The sequence below is a fragment of the Mustela putorius genome, unplaced genomic scaffold (genome assembly GCF_011764305.1).
Source record: "Mustela putorius furo isolate JIRA1106 unplaced genomic scaffold, ASM1176430v1.1 tig00000508_pilon_pilon_pilon, whole genome shotgun sequence".
Classification (NCBI taxonomy): Eukaryota; Metazoa; Chordata; class Mammalia; order Carnivora; family Mustelidae; genus Mustela; species Mustela putorius.
Window position 1 is genome coordinate 18,025,425 of NW_025421402.1, and position 19,313 is coordinate 18,044,737.

The 19,313-nt window shown below is 36.6% G+C and overlaps 1 long non-coding RNA gene across 1 annotated transcript in view; it reads left to right on the forward strand.

Moving 5' to 3' along the window:
- The first annotated feature begins 264 nt into the window (after window positions 1–264).
- LOC106005650 overlaps window positions 265–19,313 on the forward strand; it is a 37,051-nt gene continuing 18,002 nt past the window's right edge. Inside the window, exon 1 of the long non-coding RNA XR_001179166.2 lies at window positions 265–1,672. This is a non-coding gene — a long non-coding RNA (uncharacterized LOC106005650). The remainder of the gene's footprint in view (window positions 1,673–19,313) is intronic.

The window sequence follows — 19,313 nt, forward strand, 5'->3', positions numbered from 1 at the left end:
TAATTTGTCCCAGACCACCCGGCTAGTAAATGCATTTTTAACTATTTGGAATAATGGAAAGCAGAGAGGTATCTGGATACTGGTCGGATCCTTTGCCCTGAAACCAATATGATCAAAGCCTTCTATCTACACAAACTGAAATTTTTGAAGAGTGCAAAATCCCCCTTTGAAGGTTGGAAATATATAGATTTTTAAGATTTTATTTATTTATTTGACAGAGAGAGAGGGAGAGAGAGGGAACACAAGCAGTGGGAATGGGAGAGGGAGAGACAGGTTTCCCCTGCTGAGCAGGGAGCCCAAAGCTAGGCTCAATTCCAGGACCTGGGATCTAGACCCAAGCTGAAGGCAGACACTTAATGACTGAGCCACCCAAGTGGACCCGTTGGAAGTTTTTCAAAAGGTGAAATTGAAATTTATTTTTAGGACAAATTGATGTTATTATGAAGACTGCCACCCCAATGGCTTTTTAGCTGTGTAAATAAAATGTGAAAGATTTTTCCCTGAAATAGAGGCTTTTTTAAGATCCAAGGAGTATTATGTAACTATTATACTCCATGCATAAATATCTGCTGAGAGAGTCCTCTGGGCCAGGCCACATGCTAGACATACAGAGCTGAACAGCCAAGATATGGTTCTTGCCCTCGTGAAACTTACAGCCTAGTGTGAGAGACAGAAGATGAACTAAATGTTAACATTTAGTTAGATGAGACTTTCCTACTATCTAGGTATTTCGCCAGAAGTTCCAAGCCTGAGAAATCACACATTCGACAAAAAGGGTTTAGTTTCTTTTTCAGACAGGAGAGACAGGAGTTTGAATGAGTGGTGAGTAGATCTCAAGAGAAACAAATAAATAAGGTAATTATTCATTCCAGGAGTACAAGTTACGTAAGGAAAGGAAAGTAATCATGGAATATTATATATCTGGGCTCTGAATAGAGTTTACATAATTATAATAATATAAGCAGTAATCATTGAGAAAATACAAGTACTCAAAAATACACACATACATAGAGAAAGAGAGTGAGACCCAGCGAGGGGAGACACGGAATGACAAAGAGAACAACAACAACAAACAAACAGATCAGAGGAGGAAAGAGAGATAAATCGGTAGTAGATGGATAATAGGCAGATGGACAGAGGGGAAGTGTATTGTGTGTGGTGGGGACAGTTACGGGAGAAATCACAGGTAAAAGAAAAGAATAAATCCACTCTTCCCTATTGAGAAGATGATAAAATCTACAAATGAAAATTTTTAAAAAATAGTTAAAAACATGCTATTTAGAGATGTGTCGGTAAGTACCAAAATAAGCAAAAGAGCCAAGCAGGAGCCACTATTTGTGTAACAAGCCTTGTAAACTAAACGTGAAATGTTAATAAAAATAAAAATGAGCTTCAAGCAAACAGTATGTGACCGTATTCTCTAGCTGCTAAGATATTTGAGTCACATCAGGATTTTAAGTCATCAGAATGTTATGGAGAATTCATGCTTCACTGTCCAAGAAAATAGTCTGTTGTTTTTCCTTTTGGCTAATATCTGAATCTGTGTTACGGCTAACTTTTCTAACTTTGTTCTTATGAACTACCCACGAACCACCGTGTATGGGGGACATTTTGAAAGCAAGAACAGAAGACCTGAATTACTTTCACCATTCAGCTGCTTAATAACTGCCAAGTAAGTTCTTGCTGCCTTTTGATTTAGCAACGTCAACACATCGGTCAAAAGAAAATTAGGTTAGTCAGAATGGTTTTGTCTTAACCATGTATTTTCAATAGTGTCTAAAAGAAAAACTTAAGTAAAATAGGTACAAAGTGAATTTCATGTCATTAAAAAGGCTATATATGATTACAACTACGGTGGAGCAGAAGAGCTCCCGTCCTCAACTGTAATAATCTGCCTCTGTGTCTCCTTTAACTTCATTCCGTTACCTCAGTGGGCTTTTGATGCCTGAAATGTTATCTAAGAGCTCAGCAGGGATCCACCTTGTTCAATTTCAGTTCCCCTGGATTGGTGAAAAGAAACTTTGTAGGGTGCCGGTGGGAAGTTGTTGTCACTAAGGGCAGTTCTAGATGAAGAGATGAATTCTGCTGGAGAATCGTGCCAGCACAAATTTCAATCCAATATTTATGCCATACCCACACGGTTCCACTTGGCTACCCACCCAAGTGGACACCGTTTTGATCCAGAACTCATTTTAGAGGCCCTTTTAAGAAATTGCTTGTCAAAATTTAGTTATATAAATCCTTGAAAATAGCTAATAAAACCACAAACAATGACAGCTAACTTGTATAGGGCATTTCTAAAGAAATATAATTCTACTTTTAAATTAGTCCCTCTTGCCAGTGTATTGCAATGCTTGGAATTTTAAGTAAATCATCCTTAGGATCCCTTAACAATTTTGTACAGATGGAAGGCCACGTGGGTAAATATCTTGCATGCATGAGGATGAGATCCAGATGGTGAGAATGTGGAAAGGGTTGTTTGAAACGCGTTAGAGGAGAGCACTGAAACATCAAACACTCTCATTGTAAGCAATGGAAATAACTGTCCTAAACTCTCAAACAATGCAAAGTTATAAAGACATTAAAAAACCCATGGTATCTTCATTTAGGTTCTCTGGACTGAAAATATTAGTATTTTCTGTCAAGAGGAGACTTGTTTGAATATATAAGTATATTCATAAAAACATACATATATAAGTAATGTATATATTACATATATAGTATATGTTACACATTTATATTATTAAAATAATAATGTATATTACATACATTGTATATATGTGTATATATATATATGTTTATGCGTATTTATATGTAGACAGGTTTTTTAGAAGACAAATATCACTAGTAAATGATAGAAAATGTTCATTAGTAAACTTCCCTAATTTTTTTAATGTCACCACCAAAGCTACAAAATATAAAAATAAAAAGGATCATCATTTTTTAAACAGATGGGAAAAACACTCTCTGGGGAGATCCAACCAGACTGATGTTTTGTCTGCATCAATTTTTTTACAGAATATCTGGCATTCCTTGACAAGCTTGGCTTGCTTCCCTTACATGTTCAGCATCAATATCTAGGGGCAACTACATATATGTTCACACAACAGTAAAGGCTATGTCAAACATCTACAAATTTGTATGTGTAATTTTTTCTATGTGGCATATACCAGCCGCCTATTTTCCCTAAATATAAAGTTCTTTCAGAAATAGAGGTTTTTCTTATGTTCCCCATAATACACACATAGAAAATAGTACAGAATTTTCATGATGCTGTTTCATCACATTATATGTACATACATATAGGGGTGTGTGTGTGTGTGTCTGTGTGTGTACACTCACTACAGTTCATTTAAGCACTTAAAAAAAATAGTGTAGCATGAAGTTGGACCCTTATGTTACATCATAGACAAAATTAGCTGAAAAAATATATATATATCATTGAAATTATGTGTGTTTCTTACTATAAAACTGGACATAAGTTTTCAAGAGATAAGTTCTATCTTGAAAATTTTAATTTTAATTTCTTAGCTGGCATCATGTATTTGTTCCTTTTAAACAAGTATTACCTAGATCATCTTAGGTCTGTGAGGTTTTAGGGAGATATTTACTACATAGATTTGGAATGAGGTGGTATCCTTTATGTCAGATGACTTAGCGATTCTGTAACTCAATAGTGATGCCCTAGGTCAAATAGCCTCACTACAGTTCATTTAAGCACTTTTTAAAAAAAATAGTGTAGCGTGAAGTTGGAGCCTTATGTTACATCATAGACAAAATTAACTGAAAATAGATCAAAGACCTAAACATAATAGCTGAACTATAAGATCCTAGAAGAAAATGTAAGGGAAATTTCATTACATTTCATTTGACAATGGATTCTTTCACATAACATGAAAAACATAGGCAATAAATCCATATATAGATAAATAGGACTACATAAAAATTAAAAACTTCTGTGCATCAAAGAACACAATCAACAAAGTGAAAAGGCAACCTGTGGAATAGGAGAAAATATGTGCAAAGTACATATCTCAGAAGCAGTAAATATCAATATATAAAGAGTTACAACTCAACAACAACAAAGAATAAAAATTGGACAAAGGACTTAAAGTAGACTTTTCTCAGAGAAGATATACAAAGGGTCAATAAACACTGTAAAGATACTTAATATCACTAGCCATTTGGGAAATGCAGATCGAAAGTGAGCAATAACCTTATACCCATTTAGATGACTACTATCGAAAAGGAAAGCAAGTGTTGTCAAGGATGTGAAGAAACTGGACCCTTTGTGCATTGCTAGTGTAAATGTAAAATGGTGCAGCTGCTGTGGAAAACAGTATGACAGTTCTTCAGAAAATTAAAAATAGAAGTACTTTATGATCCAGCAGTTTTCCTATGAGCACATACACCCAGAAGAACTGGAGAACAGGGTATCAGATATTTATATGCCTTCATTCATAGTAACATCGTTAACAGTAGCCAAAAGATGAGGCAACTCAAACATCTGTTGGTGGATGGATAGAGAAACAAAATGTGGGGTATATGTGAAATGGAATATTAAAAGGAAGAAAATTCTAACATATAAGTTAGATGTAAAATAAGTAAAATAAGTCAGTCATAAAACAACTATATATATATATATATATATATGTATATATCATGTACTGTATGACTCCTCTTCAGTGAGGCTTCTGGGATAATTGCACTCACAAAACAAAATAGAATGGTAGTTTTCTTTGAGGGTGGGAGAGAGGGTAATGGGGAATTGTTTAATGGATGGATAGGTTCAATTTTGCAAGGTGAAAAAGTTCTGGAGACTGTTTCACAACAATGTGAATATACTTAACACTATTAAACCCTAAAAATGGTTAAGATGGTAAATGTTACATTATCTGCATTTTTAAACCAGCAACAAAGTGCAATCAAATACAATGAAAAAATGTTTTCCAAGGGAGTGATAATCTCTGCCTATAATTCCTGCTGTCTATAGGGGGACAGAGGCTGTGATAAGCATTCCAAAGAAGAGACATGACATGTTTGAAGGGAAAGCAAAAAAGAACACAGTGGCCAAAAACTAGGCTTTGACCATACTAAGCATTACCATGTTGAACCAAGATTACTGAACCTTCTGGTTTCTGGTCCTCTATGTTAAGGAGAGGTAAAAATGTAAAAATGTAAACCCTTTACGATTGTTTTGAAGATGAATTGGTGTGAGTTTACTGAGTTCCCAATACACAGCCTAGAACAAAAAAATACTAATATAGCATTGCCATTACTATAATTATTACTTCATTCAAATCAAAATGTTTTTGATTCAAATCAAAATTGTTTTGAAATTTGGAGTGTCTGGGTGTCTCAGTTAAGCATTCGACTCTTGATTTCAGCTCAGGTCATGATTTCAGGGTCATGAGATGGAGCCCTATGTCAGGGTCCCTGCTCAGCGGGGAGTCTGCTTCTCTCCCTCTTCCTCTCCCTCTGCCCTTACTTCACTGGCATGCATGCACTCTCTCTATGAGAAAAATACATAAATCTTTTAAAACATTGTTCTGAACTTTGGAAAAGAAAATAATAATATACCAGAACTTGTATTTAGTAGATAGAATTTTATGCTTATGTTATTGAATCAGTAAATTAGCAATGCATTTAAAAATATATAAATCCATCTCTATTAGATAACTTCCTTAAATAATAGTTTCTTTCCCTAATCAAATAAACAATAGTCACAGAAGATTCCTACATTTACTTACATACAATAGATAAACTGAAGATAATCAGAGATGTTATAAGTTTAAATCAGGGAATATTGAAAGTTATAAAATGATGGTAATGAAAATCTGCACATTAAACTAGAAAAAAGTGATTTCTCCTTTGTGAACAATTGTTCATAACTCAACTCCATGGTCTTTCTTTCCTGCACACAGCATGGAAGAGCCAGAGACACCCGTTATCCTCCTCTTATAGAATTCTTATTAATTATTGAATTTTTTTTGTTAGGTTCCTTTGTAAAACATAACATTTGATTACTGAACCTGTATTTATATCATGTAGAGACATTGGTTGAGTGCATATTGTGGAGTCTCTAAGACAAGGTGTATTTGCAGATAGATCTCACTGGTTACTATAATATCCAGCCTCTAGTTGGGAGGGGAAAAGAGAGTTGCATCTTTTCTGGACATGTTTAAGATTACTCATTTCTTTATACTTGTACTTGATAAAAATAAGAATATGATAGAGATCAAAGTCACTCAAAAGGATTTTTTAAAAGTATTACTTTTGCACACTGGCTTTCTCTGTAGTTCTTACATAACGTAACACAAGGTCTCTCATTTGTATACATCATAATTCGCTTTGACTAAGACGTCCTGAGGAAAAGATTAATTTAATTGAAATGCTATCAGGGCACGGCTGCTAAACATATGGCTTTAGATGGCTGACAAGACACTTTGCAGAGGTTGAATTAACCACACCATTAAATCACACGTGGATGTATTTGCTCATGGCTACATCTGTAAGCAAAAATGTAAACATCTGAAAACATAAAGGTGACATTCTTGAAACACAAAACTTCTTTCACTGAGAATATACACTTTCTAAAGTTAATACTGAGGCATCTTTGATTACTACCAGACCACACTGAAGGAGAAAGTGAAGTTGTTAAGCCCAGCCTTTGTTTACAGAGCGTGATCTAATTACCTGAGGGTCAGGGTGGAAAACAGGCCAGGGTTTCACTTGCTATCAATACACTTATAATATTTCAGACAATCTATTTTACGTTCAGCCTTGGAGTGTGTGACTTGACCAAAAATATTTTTGCTGAGTAGTACAGAAATCAAGTTTGCCCTCACTACTCTCTATGTGTACACATAGCACATTCACAAATAAAATTACCTACTTCCTACATAGTTTTCTAAGACATATTCATTATGTGTGGGGGCCTCTGAATTCAAGTAGAGTCTTGGCATCAGGAAGACTTCTCAAAGCCAACATGGAGATTAAGTACACCATGCTTGTTTTATATACGAATTGCCAGCATTTAATAAAGTTCCTGCCTACCTTCTGCACATTTATGCAGGAAGCCAAGAGAATAGGTTGACATTGGGAAGTCCCATAATCAGGGAAAGGACCCAGGCACGGCTCTAGGTTTCAGCATTTGGTTGGACTTCCAACAATATTGTTTTCATTATAGTGAGCTTAAATCAGCATTAGAGACCTTCCTATCAAAGAAATTAGTTCTTATGCGAATGGCCTATAAATAAAATTGTTATACAGTGGAGTAATAGGGGCATATAATGAAACTTGACTTCCAGCCAAACAAACATACGGACATTAAAAATTAAAAAAAGGAAAATGCGCGCTCTGTGGGTCCCATGTGGGATGATTGAAGTCATCCACTAACGTGTGTCTGGATTCTATCCATTTCAGAGCACACAATCCTTTCAGGCAGGGGACTGCCCTTACGGTCTAGGGGTGTTGGATGTGAGAAGATGTGGTTTCCTGTGGGGAAGGAAAAAGGGTGAGGCAAAGTTTTCAACAGTTACCACGGTTGTGCTCAACACATTTTATTGGATAATAGGATACAAAGATACAATAGGCAGTATTAACAATTAAACAGCATTCGTTGACACCTCAGAGCAAGTAATGATGCCTCTGTTTTGTATGAAGGGTTATCCTACAAATACCTGCATGGTTTTAGTTGTCTGCACCAGGCCTCCTCTTAATTTCATGCATTCACTTATAGACACTCATTCATTCATTCAAAACCTTTATCGAATACCTACCATTAAGACAATCTCTTAATAAATAAAAAAAAATCACTTTATGTATCTCCACCCAAATAGCCCATTCATTCATAAAACCCTAGTAATAATAGCTAGTAACATATACCTCCAAGCTTCCCTAGTCTTTTCTAATAGCATAAAGTACGAAAATAATGAACTGAATTATAGTTGAATAATCCACTGGCACTTTCTATGAACTTTAAAATCAGTGAAATGTCACTTGAATATAGGATAAAGCACTTTTCAGTTTCTTTCTTTTAACACCTAAAACTACATGGGTTCACAGAAAATGCTCTATGGAAAGTAATGCTGTGGCAACTGAGTATTTTGAACATATAGGAAATTAGTCACAGGAGCAACATAAAAAGTCAGGTCAGCACAAATGCATATGTACACCCATTGGAAATTTATACTACAATTGAAGTTAAAAATTTTTTGAGTGAGGTATTATGCTGCATAAATTATCAGTGGAATAAAAATACATATTTTATAAGCTTCATATTTCCTTATTTTGTATTTTCTTTCCAGTACAACAGAAAAGTTTTTTTTTTCCCCCAAGTAATTTTATTTTGGGGATTTTATTGACCACACTGTAGCACTCACTCACAGTCTCTCTCTCTCTCTCTCTCTCTCTCTTTTTTTTCCAAGCTGTAGCTCTTAACATAGACTCAGATCTTACGTGTAGGAGAAAAAAGTGGTAGGGAGAATCTTACTACAATTACCAAAGATTTTGTCAACAACTTTTATTAGATAATGGGATACTGTGCTTCACAACATTGGCAGTATTAGTAATTACAACATATGGCTTTATCTCAGAGCAGTGGTGATGTCTCCCTTTTATATAGAGTTAAATTAGTTATCTTACTGCTGGGTCCAGTTTGACCATAAACTTTCTACTCCTCTTTCCTCTGCCTTCTCTCTTCCCTTTGGTTTCTCTGTCTTCTCCATCCACCCCTCCACCCCCAGATTTCAGCTAAGACTTCCCTTCCTCCAGAAAATTAGAGAAACACTATTTTTCAGTATACAAAAAGGATTTTGTCACAGAAGTGCATTTGCGACTTGCACTATGGAGCCTGTGTGTGTGTGTGTGTGTGTGTGTGTGTGTGTGTGTTTTCTTATGCTAGGATATGTAATAATCTTAAAATGATAAAGCCTAAACTTAAAAGTGAGATTTATGTATTATATTCCAATTTATAGCCAAACTAAATGTGACAGAATATAAATTCCTGGATTATAATGGAAATCCTGGCAATTCTTCAAGTATGCTTCTAAAATACATTGTAATATTTTAACTCTTCATACTTAGGCCTGGAATAAAGTTAAATTACAGCATTTTCCTCACAGGCATTTAAATCAATAATTATAATTAAATCTGTTCAGTTGTTTATTTTGAGATGGTCATTGAGCTTTTCCTTACTCATCAGACAGTAATGAATGGATTGCAAAAGATTCATTGAGATAAAATAATTTTAACTGGGGCAAAGAAAAGGGTCACAATCTTCCACTATCATTAAGCACTTGTCAAACAATGACTCCAAATGGGAAACAAACAATTTGATGTACAGTGAAATCTTTAGGTCCTGGGTTTGGAAAAATATAAACTGGATTCTGTAGCAGACGGCATTCTAGTTGTGTGTTTGTGTGGTTTTTCATAATGCAGTTGAAAAGAATCATTGCTGGAAAACTCTGATATTACTAGTTTCTTTGTATATCTTTCCGGACCTAAGATTTGGCAATGTTAGTATATTAGTGAAAGGTGCCATGGAAACAGCCTAGAGGAAATAGATTTTATAAATGTGTGCTTATTAAAGCTATGGGTTTTTAAATAAGCATAGAAAAACCTTTAGAACTATCAAGGCGTAACTTTAAAATGAAACTGTTTATGACATCATGGTAGACCTAGGGGTTTATACTATTTTAAAAGATTTTCTGTGAAATGTATCAGAGTGAAAAGTCATTGTATAGTGGCACAACTATGACCCAGATGCTTAAGCTGGGACATGTTCAGATTCTTAAGTGCATTTGCATATAGACTAATTATTGTTTTCATTAAGGGTTATTTGAAAACATTGTTAAAATATAAACAGAACTATAATACCAAGATGGAAGTGAAGTGAAAATAACTTTTTGCTCCCTATGATTTTAAATTATAGAAGCCAAATTCCTGACACTGAATATTTCAGTTCAGTAGAACTTTCCCATTTCACTGTCCATGGAAGAGATCATTGCTTACTACTTGAAACAAATAAGTGGACAAAGCCCTGAATTTATTGCTAATTGAGAAGAGGAGAGCTAGATATATATAGTCCTCGAGGAGAGACTGCCCTCAGACACACAGGATTTGGGGAAGACAGGAACGGGCAGGATTTCAGAAACAGAAGGTAGAGATTGATCTTCAGTTAAAAAATGAGTAAGACTAAAAAAAAATAAAAATAAATAAAAAATAAAAATGAGTAAGACTGTTGTTGACTGGCTTTCAGAAGGCTGTGCACTGGAGCGAGGGTGCTGTTGATTGGCTTTCAAAGTATGATTACAGATGCAAAGTTGTCACTGATTAAGGAGTTTGGATTTAAAACCAGTTCAAGTTGTTGCTCCTTGCTATGGCCAGAAAACAATTCATCTTTTCTTAGGGGATTAGGAGCTTTTAATTTTGGGGATAAGAAGAAATTTTTAAAATGTGTTTTTCTCACTCATGGTTTTCCATAGTCCTAAAATAATCACTAGTAAGTTGAGAGAAAAAGGCATCAGAAAGAGGAAGTGAAGTAAAGCAATCTAAGGGTTCTATCTGGACAAGAATATTAAGTGTGGCTATTGACAAGTTCCACTGAACTAGGACCAACTGGATATAGGTCAAATAGGTCAAAAAGCCTACAAAGATTTTTTTTTAAATTAACTTAAATTAAATTAATTTTATTATTATTATGTTCAATTAGCCAGCATATAATACATCATTAGTTTTTGGTGTAGTGTTCAACAATTCATTAGTTGCGTAAAACACCCAGCTCTGGGCTGGAGATTACTGCATAGCCGTGTTTGCTCTGACTCTGCAAAGAGAAGCCTACTAAGTTTTTGAAGGAACTAGATCACCACAGAACCATGAACATGGACTTACATCAACCCTAGGTCTCCCTCAATGTCCACTTACTGGAGGTCCAAGGGAAAGAAATAGACCATGAAGAACATACTGGAGAGCAAGAGACAAAGAACCCTCTTCCAGAGAATGGACACAGGGTCTATTCAGAGAACTTTCAGTGGAACTTTGACAATGCCTGCCTTGCTGGATTTCATCACTGCTATGGAATAGTAATTGTCATGGTCCTTCCTCTCTTTCTTTTCCTGAATGGGAGATTTTAATTATGGTTTGCCAGTCCCTGTTCCATCACTGTATACTGGTTGAGGGCATGTAGTCCCCATAAAATTGATACCAAATGAGTCTATCTCTAAAAACTATTAGGGAAAATAATACTGTAAAAAATATGAATACATTCATAAGGAAGAAGAGGGATATAACAATACATTAAGGAAATAAATCAGCAAGGATTTATTGTTAAAACTAAATATTGATGTAAAAACTAATTAATATAGTTCTCAAACTAAAATCTTGTGATTTTCACATTATTTAGGTATGGACAAGTGGCAGTGGAAATTAAAAGGAAATTTGACAGAATAGTTTTTTGTTGCATTTACAGTTTTTCTCCAACAAGGCTGCAATTTGGGACTTTATACTGTGCAAGCATCTAGTCCCACGTGGACCAAAGAACACTAGTGTGTTTCAGACCAGACATTTGCAGGTGCTAGACTAGCTGTGCCACATTTCAGTCCTCTTTACAAAAGCAATCAGGGACAGAGAAGAACATTGATGGGATGGAGTGCTGGCCTCTTGGATTCACATCCTTTGACTACAGGCTTTGTGCTTCTTAAACACGTGGTCCCAAAACAGATCTATATTTATTAATTCCATGTGTTCTGATCACAGCTTTAGATTTTAGACAGGTAAAGATTGGTTTCATCCACTGCTGTGAACCAAATGTTTATAATCCACCCCCCCTAGTTCATATGGTGGAGTACTAATCCAACATGTGATGGGATTTGGAAGTGAGGCCTATGGCGGGGGTGGGGAGTGGGGCTAATTATGTTTTGATGTGGTTATGAAGGTGGAGTCCCACAATGGCATTAGTGTCCTCATAAGAAAAGAAAAAGATCAGACCTCTCTCTGTGTCTGCCTCTCTGTTTCTCTGTACCTCTGTCCATCTCTGTCTGTTTCTCTGTCTTTCCTATGTGAGTGTGAACCAAGAAAGCAGCCAGTCAGCCGTAAACCAGGAAGAGGGTTTTCAACAGAATCTGCACATGCTGGCATCCTGACCTTGGACTTCTAACCCCTGGTACTGTAAGGAATAAATTTTTGTTATTTAAGCCATCCATGACTTAAACTATAGAATTTGTTTCGACAGCCCAAGGTAACCAAACACCCACAGAAGGCTGGTGAATTTTATTTACAAACAAATTAAAATGAATGGAAATGTTTTTTTTTTATGGATTGGAGCAAAGAAACAACAATAAAATTTTTGCAAACCCAGAAGCAAAGAAGATTGAAAAGCCTGATGTCTGGAACACTTTTCTCTAGGAATCAATTTTGATCATAAAATGAATGAGGCACAGAGTGTCAAGACTTTTTTACTTCCATGGTGCCTGGTGGTGCACCTGATTCTTGGCTTCAGCTCAGGTTATGAGCTCAGGGTTGTAAGATGGAGCCCCAGGACCTGGTCTGGGCTCAGCATGGAGTCTGCTTGAGTTTCTTTCTCTCCCTCTTCTGCCCCCCCCCCAATGCCCAACTCCAGATAAATAAATAAATAAATAAATAAATGATTTTTAAAAAGACTTACACTTCCATCTTACTATCAGAAAGTTGCAAAGGAGCAGTAGAATGAAAGCACAATAAAGGAAGAAAAGCTTTATTAAGCTAGAAGAAGATTCCCTTAGGATGAGTGTTGAGATTTTAGGCCAATGAAGCAGATACGACAAAGAAAATGAGATCTGATAGTATGGGCTAGAATTCTGGAAAGGGAAAACATTCCCAGGTATAGCTACTTAAAAAAATAATAATGTGGGGAGAGAGAAGACAGATTTTAGTTACTCATATATCAGAAAGAATGAATCATTGGGGCACGTGGGTGGCTCAGTGGTTTAAATCTCTGCCTTTGGCTCGGGTCATGATCTCAGGGTCCTGGGATCAAGCCCTACATCAAGCTCTTTGCTCAGTGGGGATCCTGCTTCCCCCTCTCTCTCTGCCTGCCTCTCTGCCTATTTGTGATCTCTCTCTCTGTGTCAAATAAATAAATAAAATCTTAAAAAAAAAAAAAAAGAATTAATCAAGGCTCAAAGAATTCTACCAGAGGAAGACTGACAAGATCTCAGAGACCAGACCGAAAAGAACTCTCCTAGAGGAACCATAACCAGGAAGCTACTGATACAGATCCCTATAAGGTTAATGGTAGAATCAATAAGTGCAATTGGAAAACCAGCCCATGAAGATTAAGCATTATTTAGGGACCTTTGTGGTGACATGGTGAGGATAAGGGGGAAGCAATTATTGCTTATGCCTCCAAAGAAACATGGGCAATAAGAAACATAAAGGAAGGCACGGGGAAATAAAACACCATGAGGGAGGCCAGGCAGGGCAATGATTAACAGAGTGGGTCTAGTTTAGAAGTGGGTCTAGTGGGAGGATACTTCCTGAGTAGAATTACCCAACTTCTGCCATTAATGTAGCTTACATTATTTAAGCCCTGGAAAATTACAAATTGGAGAAGGAATTCTACCTGTGGAGCACGTGGTGGAGGGTTAGGTCCTGATAGGTGAGACCTCAAAAGCATCAAAAGTTCTTCCACTGAGGAATGTGGGGAAGGGAATTCTCTAGCTGATATATTTTTTGTGGAAAAAATGTCCCCGAGAGTCTTATTTTACTGTTCCTACAATTCGATACAGAGGTCACTAAAACAACCATGATCCAGGTCTTAAAAGGTTTATTTGCCATAAATATATCATTCATTCCTTCATTTAGGCTTAGATCTTGAGAAAGCTCTTCAGTATCACATTACAGTTTCAGAATTATAGGGTGAAAAGGGGGAATCCAGTTACAACTTGGAAGCATTTGAGTTCACTGGGTAGAGAGGATTAACATCTCAGGATGTTTCAGGTTGAGCAACTTCTGGAGTCCTAAAGGAACTTCATCCCTGCTCAGCTCTAGTTGTTGAGGGAAGCCCAGTTCTACCCAGGCATTGGAATGGCAGTGATCAATGGGAGAGGGGGCTCATTGGTTTTCAGATTTAGTGATTATGAGCTTACATTTCACTGCATTTTAGCTTAAAGCAAGGACATTTTTTACTTTAATTATTCCCTGAAGATGTGATAACAAAATAAGCTTTATACTCAAATTGGAGGCATCTCCACATTGATTGACTATGTAAAACCACAGAATCCATTCTTGTTTTATGCATTGACTATGGTGAGCTATATGGAACTACATATCTCAACATAGTTTGAAATAGGGAATAAAGGTAGAGTGTGCTCCCCAGGATAGAACCAGGTTTGGAGTTAGTTTGATTAGCACAAATTTTGACCCATGTTAGCTCTCTCTGGTAACAAAATCCTAACTGCACACTGTAAAATGAGGTCCATAAACAAAAGAGGTTAGGGCTTCATGAGGACAGGAAGGGGGACTATCACTACAAAGTGTGTGAGTGTGTGTGTGTGTGCATGGGTCCATGCATGTGTGTGTGTGTTGTGTGTGTATGTGTGTGTGGTGGAGTGATGGCTAGTCATACCTCTTGTTTATTTTAGATTTAATGGTTAAGAAAGGAAGGTGCTGGAGACTGTTAAGAAGGAACCACCTTTTTCTCTGCATCCATAAAACACTTCTCTTAGCGTAGCACTTTGGGCAGCTTGCCTATCTCTTATTTGCTCCTGAAGGAGCTTGAGTGATCTGATTGGTGGATGACATCCATGGTCAGTATTTGTCAACTGAATGGAACCGATCCACTAACAGCAGTGGGCCCCAAATCAATTTGAGGCAGGAATTCTACTTTAGATTTTGATGTTTCCGTAGGCAGTCCTGCCCAAGGTCTTGAGCTGAAATGGAGGAGCAAGTCCCTTTCATCAAGCAATCTAGAGTCATGTTATCCAATTGGCCCTATCTGGAATAAAGCTGATATTTTCATCTCCATCTGGGTCTGATTTCTTAAATGTCTCTGAATGTGAGAGGGGAAGAAAAGGATATTATTTACTGCTTCTCTGAACATCAGCTTCCTTCCTGTGAACCCTGTGTTACTGCCTTAACTTGGGATGACTGACACCAAAACTGCCTTCCTTTATGCAAGCAAATGCCTAACTTACAACTTTAGCTTAACCCTAAGTTACATTTTCCATAAAGTGAGGCACACCCAGGTCAGAACTTTAGGTCCTTCACAATGGATCATGGGCATAGGAAACCATCTTCCCTGAACTTGTTGTCTCTCTAACAGGACTATATGGATTCTTAAATGAGACCTATTTTAAAAAGCAGCTAGTAGCAGGCCCAGTACACTAGATGTTCAACAATAGTTTATTCTTTTTAGTATTTATGATAACTTCTTAAGCAAAGCAAATTTTTGAGATAATGTGTCACAGTTTCTAGGACATCATACTTGGTAAATATTAATTTCTTTCAGGTCAGTCTTTGCCCCTGAAGACTGAGTAATAGAATCCAAACTAAAGAGGCTCTTCTTTATTTGTTAAATAAAAAAGTACAGTATAAAAATCTCATAAAGGAACATCTGTCAAGTGAAAGTCATATGGTCTTTACTAGGGAAAGTTCTAGTTTGTGCTGCATTATTTATGGTACAGGTTTAAGGTCATGTTGGGTGGCCCAGCAGTTCTTCCTGTGCATTAGGAATGTTGGGCACTGCATACTCTTAAATCCAAAAGCAATAGCTCCTTCCCTTATGAGCCATCTCAAGATGGAGTTACAGTTGGTTGGACAAAAAGTTGAGGAGGACCATAAACCAAAGCTGGGTTTTGCTTCTTCTAGTTTGCATGTTTTCTGTGGTTTATAGTGTGATTGGTAACGAGGAAAGCTCCATATAACCAGCTCATTGCATCTGGGTTAAGATGTATGCAAAATTATAAACACTGGCAATAGCCTCAGCTCAGGAGAGGCACCATGTTTATTCAAGAATATGGCACGATAGTAATCCAACTTCTGGCATATAATTTATTTTTTAAGGCCAAAAATCAAATGACCCACGTTAGAAGTCTTTTATTGAAGCCTCAGGCATGTAGTTCTTATTTGATTTTTAGAAGAAATCAAGGAGACATGTAGGTGAGGAAAGGGGAGAAAGGGTAGAGAGGGTTAAAAAAAAAAAAAAAAAGAAAAAACCTCTTGTTAACATGAAATCAATTGTAGAGATTTTTTTCAATCTTTGTAAGAGTGATATTACGGGCCTGACTGATAGTCTCTCCCTAAAGAAAACACTATACCACTTCTCAAAGTAATTCTTAATATGCATCTAAAGTTTCATTGTTAAAGAGTCAAATTTTCCAAATCAGAGAAAAGTATTACTTCATGGTTCCCAAGTTTCCAATCACTTACCATATGAAACATTGAAGTTTAAGAGTCAAATGCTCCAAGTGAAAAGCATCTGTTTGATGTCGGCAAGGTCTCCGACAAATTCAGTGTTAAAAGACTCTTTGTGCTGTTCTTTGAAAATATATCACTTTATAATAAATCTCTGGGCTCTGACACAGTGATGAGGTTTGTTTTATAGACTCATGCAAGAGGATCTGTTCGCTGCCCCTGGCTCTCCATGAGATGAGAGTGGCAGATTTGAAATCTAAATGAACAGACGGCTTCACGTTTAGGTGCTGACCTAGGTATCTATTGTCTTTACCTTCAGAGCACACATTTTCACAAGAGTGAAAGACCCTGGCCTTTCCAGTTTCATGTTTCTTCTCCATTTCTAGAAAAAAAAAAGACACCAAATTTTAAAAGATGCAAGGAATTCAAACGGCTGAAATGTTAACAAGGTAAATTAACGAGGCCACGTCATTATGGCACGTGGATTTGGACATTATTCCCGGGATTATTTCAGCCAGTGTGGGGGCTGGTTGATTTTGCACGGAGAAGGAATTCAATGTGAAATAATCAATTTTGTGGTTGCTTCGGGGCATGAAGGCCACAGTAAAAATGGGTATTTTACTCAACATTGAAGAGTATTGTGATTGTTAATTAAATAAATTAAAGTAACATACTTCTTTTTTTTTTAATGTTTTATTTACCTATTTGAGAGAGAGAGAGAGAGGAAATGCATGCACATGAATGGGAGGAGAAGCAGGAGGAGAGAAAGAATCCCAAGCAGATTTCCCACTCAGTGTGAGCCTGATGCAAGGCTTGATCCCACAAACACTGAGATCATGACCTGACCAGAAGTCAAGACTTGGACTGAGTAACCAACTGAGCCACCCAGGTGTGCCAAAAGGAACACACTTCTTTAGGAAAACTACTACGTGATCGTTCTAGAACCTTTAGATAACACAGAGAAGCACAAAGGAAGTGAATCCCTCACTAGAAATAACCACGTTGGCATATATTGATTTCTCTTACACACACACACACACACACATTTATATGGGTGACTTTAAAAACAATAACATAGACTCCTTCACATATGGTTCAAGGTAGTAGTTTTGTCAGATATTGTCAGGAACATCTTTCAGTTTCCCAGTGGGTGGTATGTGTGTATTTACACACAGATGTTGATTTTAATGGTTGAATAATATTCCATTATATGGATAGTCACAATGAAACCATCACTCAGGCAAAATAAGTAGATGATCACCAATAACTTATGTATACCATCAGTTTTCTTACAATTTTATTCCCTTTCTCTTCCACCAAAATAAACCACTAGCATGAGGTTTCTGAGTTTATATCTATCTCATTTTCTTGTGTTAAAAAAAAAAAACAAAACTACACACACTCACACACACACACACACACACACACACACACACACTGTGAGTAGGTTCAACATGTGGCTTATTTCTTCTGGTATCTGGCCTTTATAAAAATGGGATCATCTTACTTGTGGTCTTTCTTGTAACACCTAACATTACGAATGTTTTTAAGATTCGTCCATATTATTGAGCGAAATTCATTCCTATGTAATATATTCCATGTGTTAAAAATACCACTATTTATATGCATTCTGCTGTTGATAGACATTTGAGTTAAGGGATTTGTGTGTGTGTGTGTGTGTGTGTGTTGCTCTTATGAACACTAGCGACATGAATACTCTTGTGCATGTCTCCTGATACATACTCAAAAATTTCTATCATGATCCAAAAACTACCAGATCATAAATTATGCTAACATTTGGCTATCCAATAAAATGTCAATTTTTTTCCTGAAGTGATTTGTACCCATTTCTATTCCCATCCAAAGTACAAACAAGTGCATGAAAGGTGTGGTTGCTGCATATTCTTTTTTTTAAATTATTATTAGAAGGTAACTTTATTCCACTTATTTCTTCCCATAGGAATAAGTTTCAAAAGTTGCCCACAAAAAATTCCCCACATACTGTCCCTAAAACAAATTTCTATCCATTATTGAGAAAGTGTACCAATACTATGTAAACCCTTGCTCTTTTATTTTATTTTATTTTTTTATAAACATATAATATATTTTTATCCCCAGGGGTACAGGTTTGTGAATCGCCAGGTTTACACACTTCACAGCACTCACCATAGCACATACCCTCCCCAATGTCCATAACCTCATCTCCCTCTTCCTCCCTCCTCCCCCCAGCAACCCCCAGTTTGTTTTGTGAGATTAAGAGTCACTTACGGTTTGTCTCCCTCCTGATCCCATCTTGTTTCATTTATTCTTTTCCTACTCCCCAAACTCCCCATGTTGCCTCTCCACTTCCTCATATCAGGGAGATCATATGATAGTTGTCTTTCTCCGACTGACTTATTTCACTAAGCATGATACGCTCTAGTTCCATCCACATTGCACAAATGGCAAGATTTCGTTTCTTTTGATGGCTGCATAGTATTCCATTGTGTATATATACCACATCTTCTTTATCCATTCATCTGTTGATGGGCATGCAGGTTCTTTCCATGGTTTGGTTGCTGCATATTCTTACCCACACTGGATTTTTTGTTTTTTGTTTTTTGGCTTTTTTTCATTTTAGCTATTCTTATGGGGGTCTAGTGGTAGGGTGTCCAGCTTTAACTAGTATTTCTCTCATGACCAGTGAAGCTGAGCCCCTATTCATATGCTTATTAGACATTTGGATATTTCCTTTTGTAAAATGTCTCCTCATATCTTTTACCCATTTTCTACTGGCTTCATACTCTGTTTCTTTAACTATAGGAATGTAATAACACATTCTGGGTTTGCTGTTGAATGAATTGGTAGCCAGTATTTTTCTCTCATCCTCTGATTTACCATCCCATTCATTTTATGATATCTTTTGATGAACAAAAGCTCTT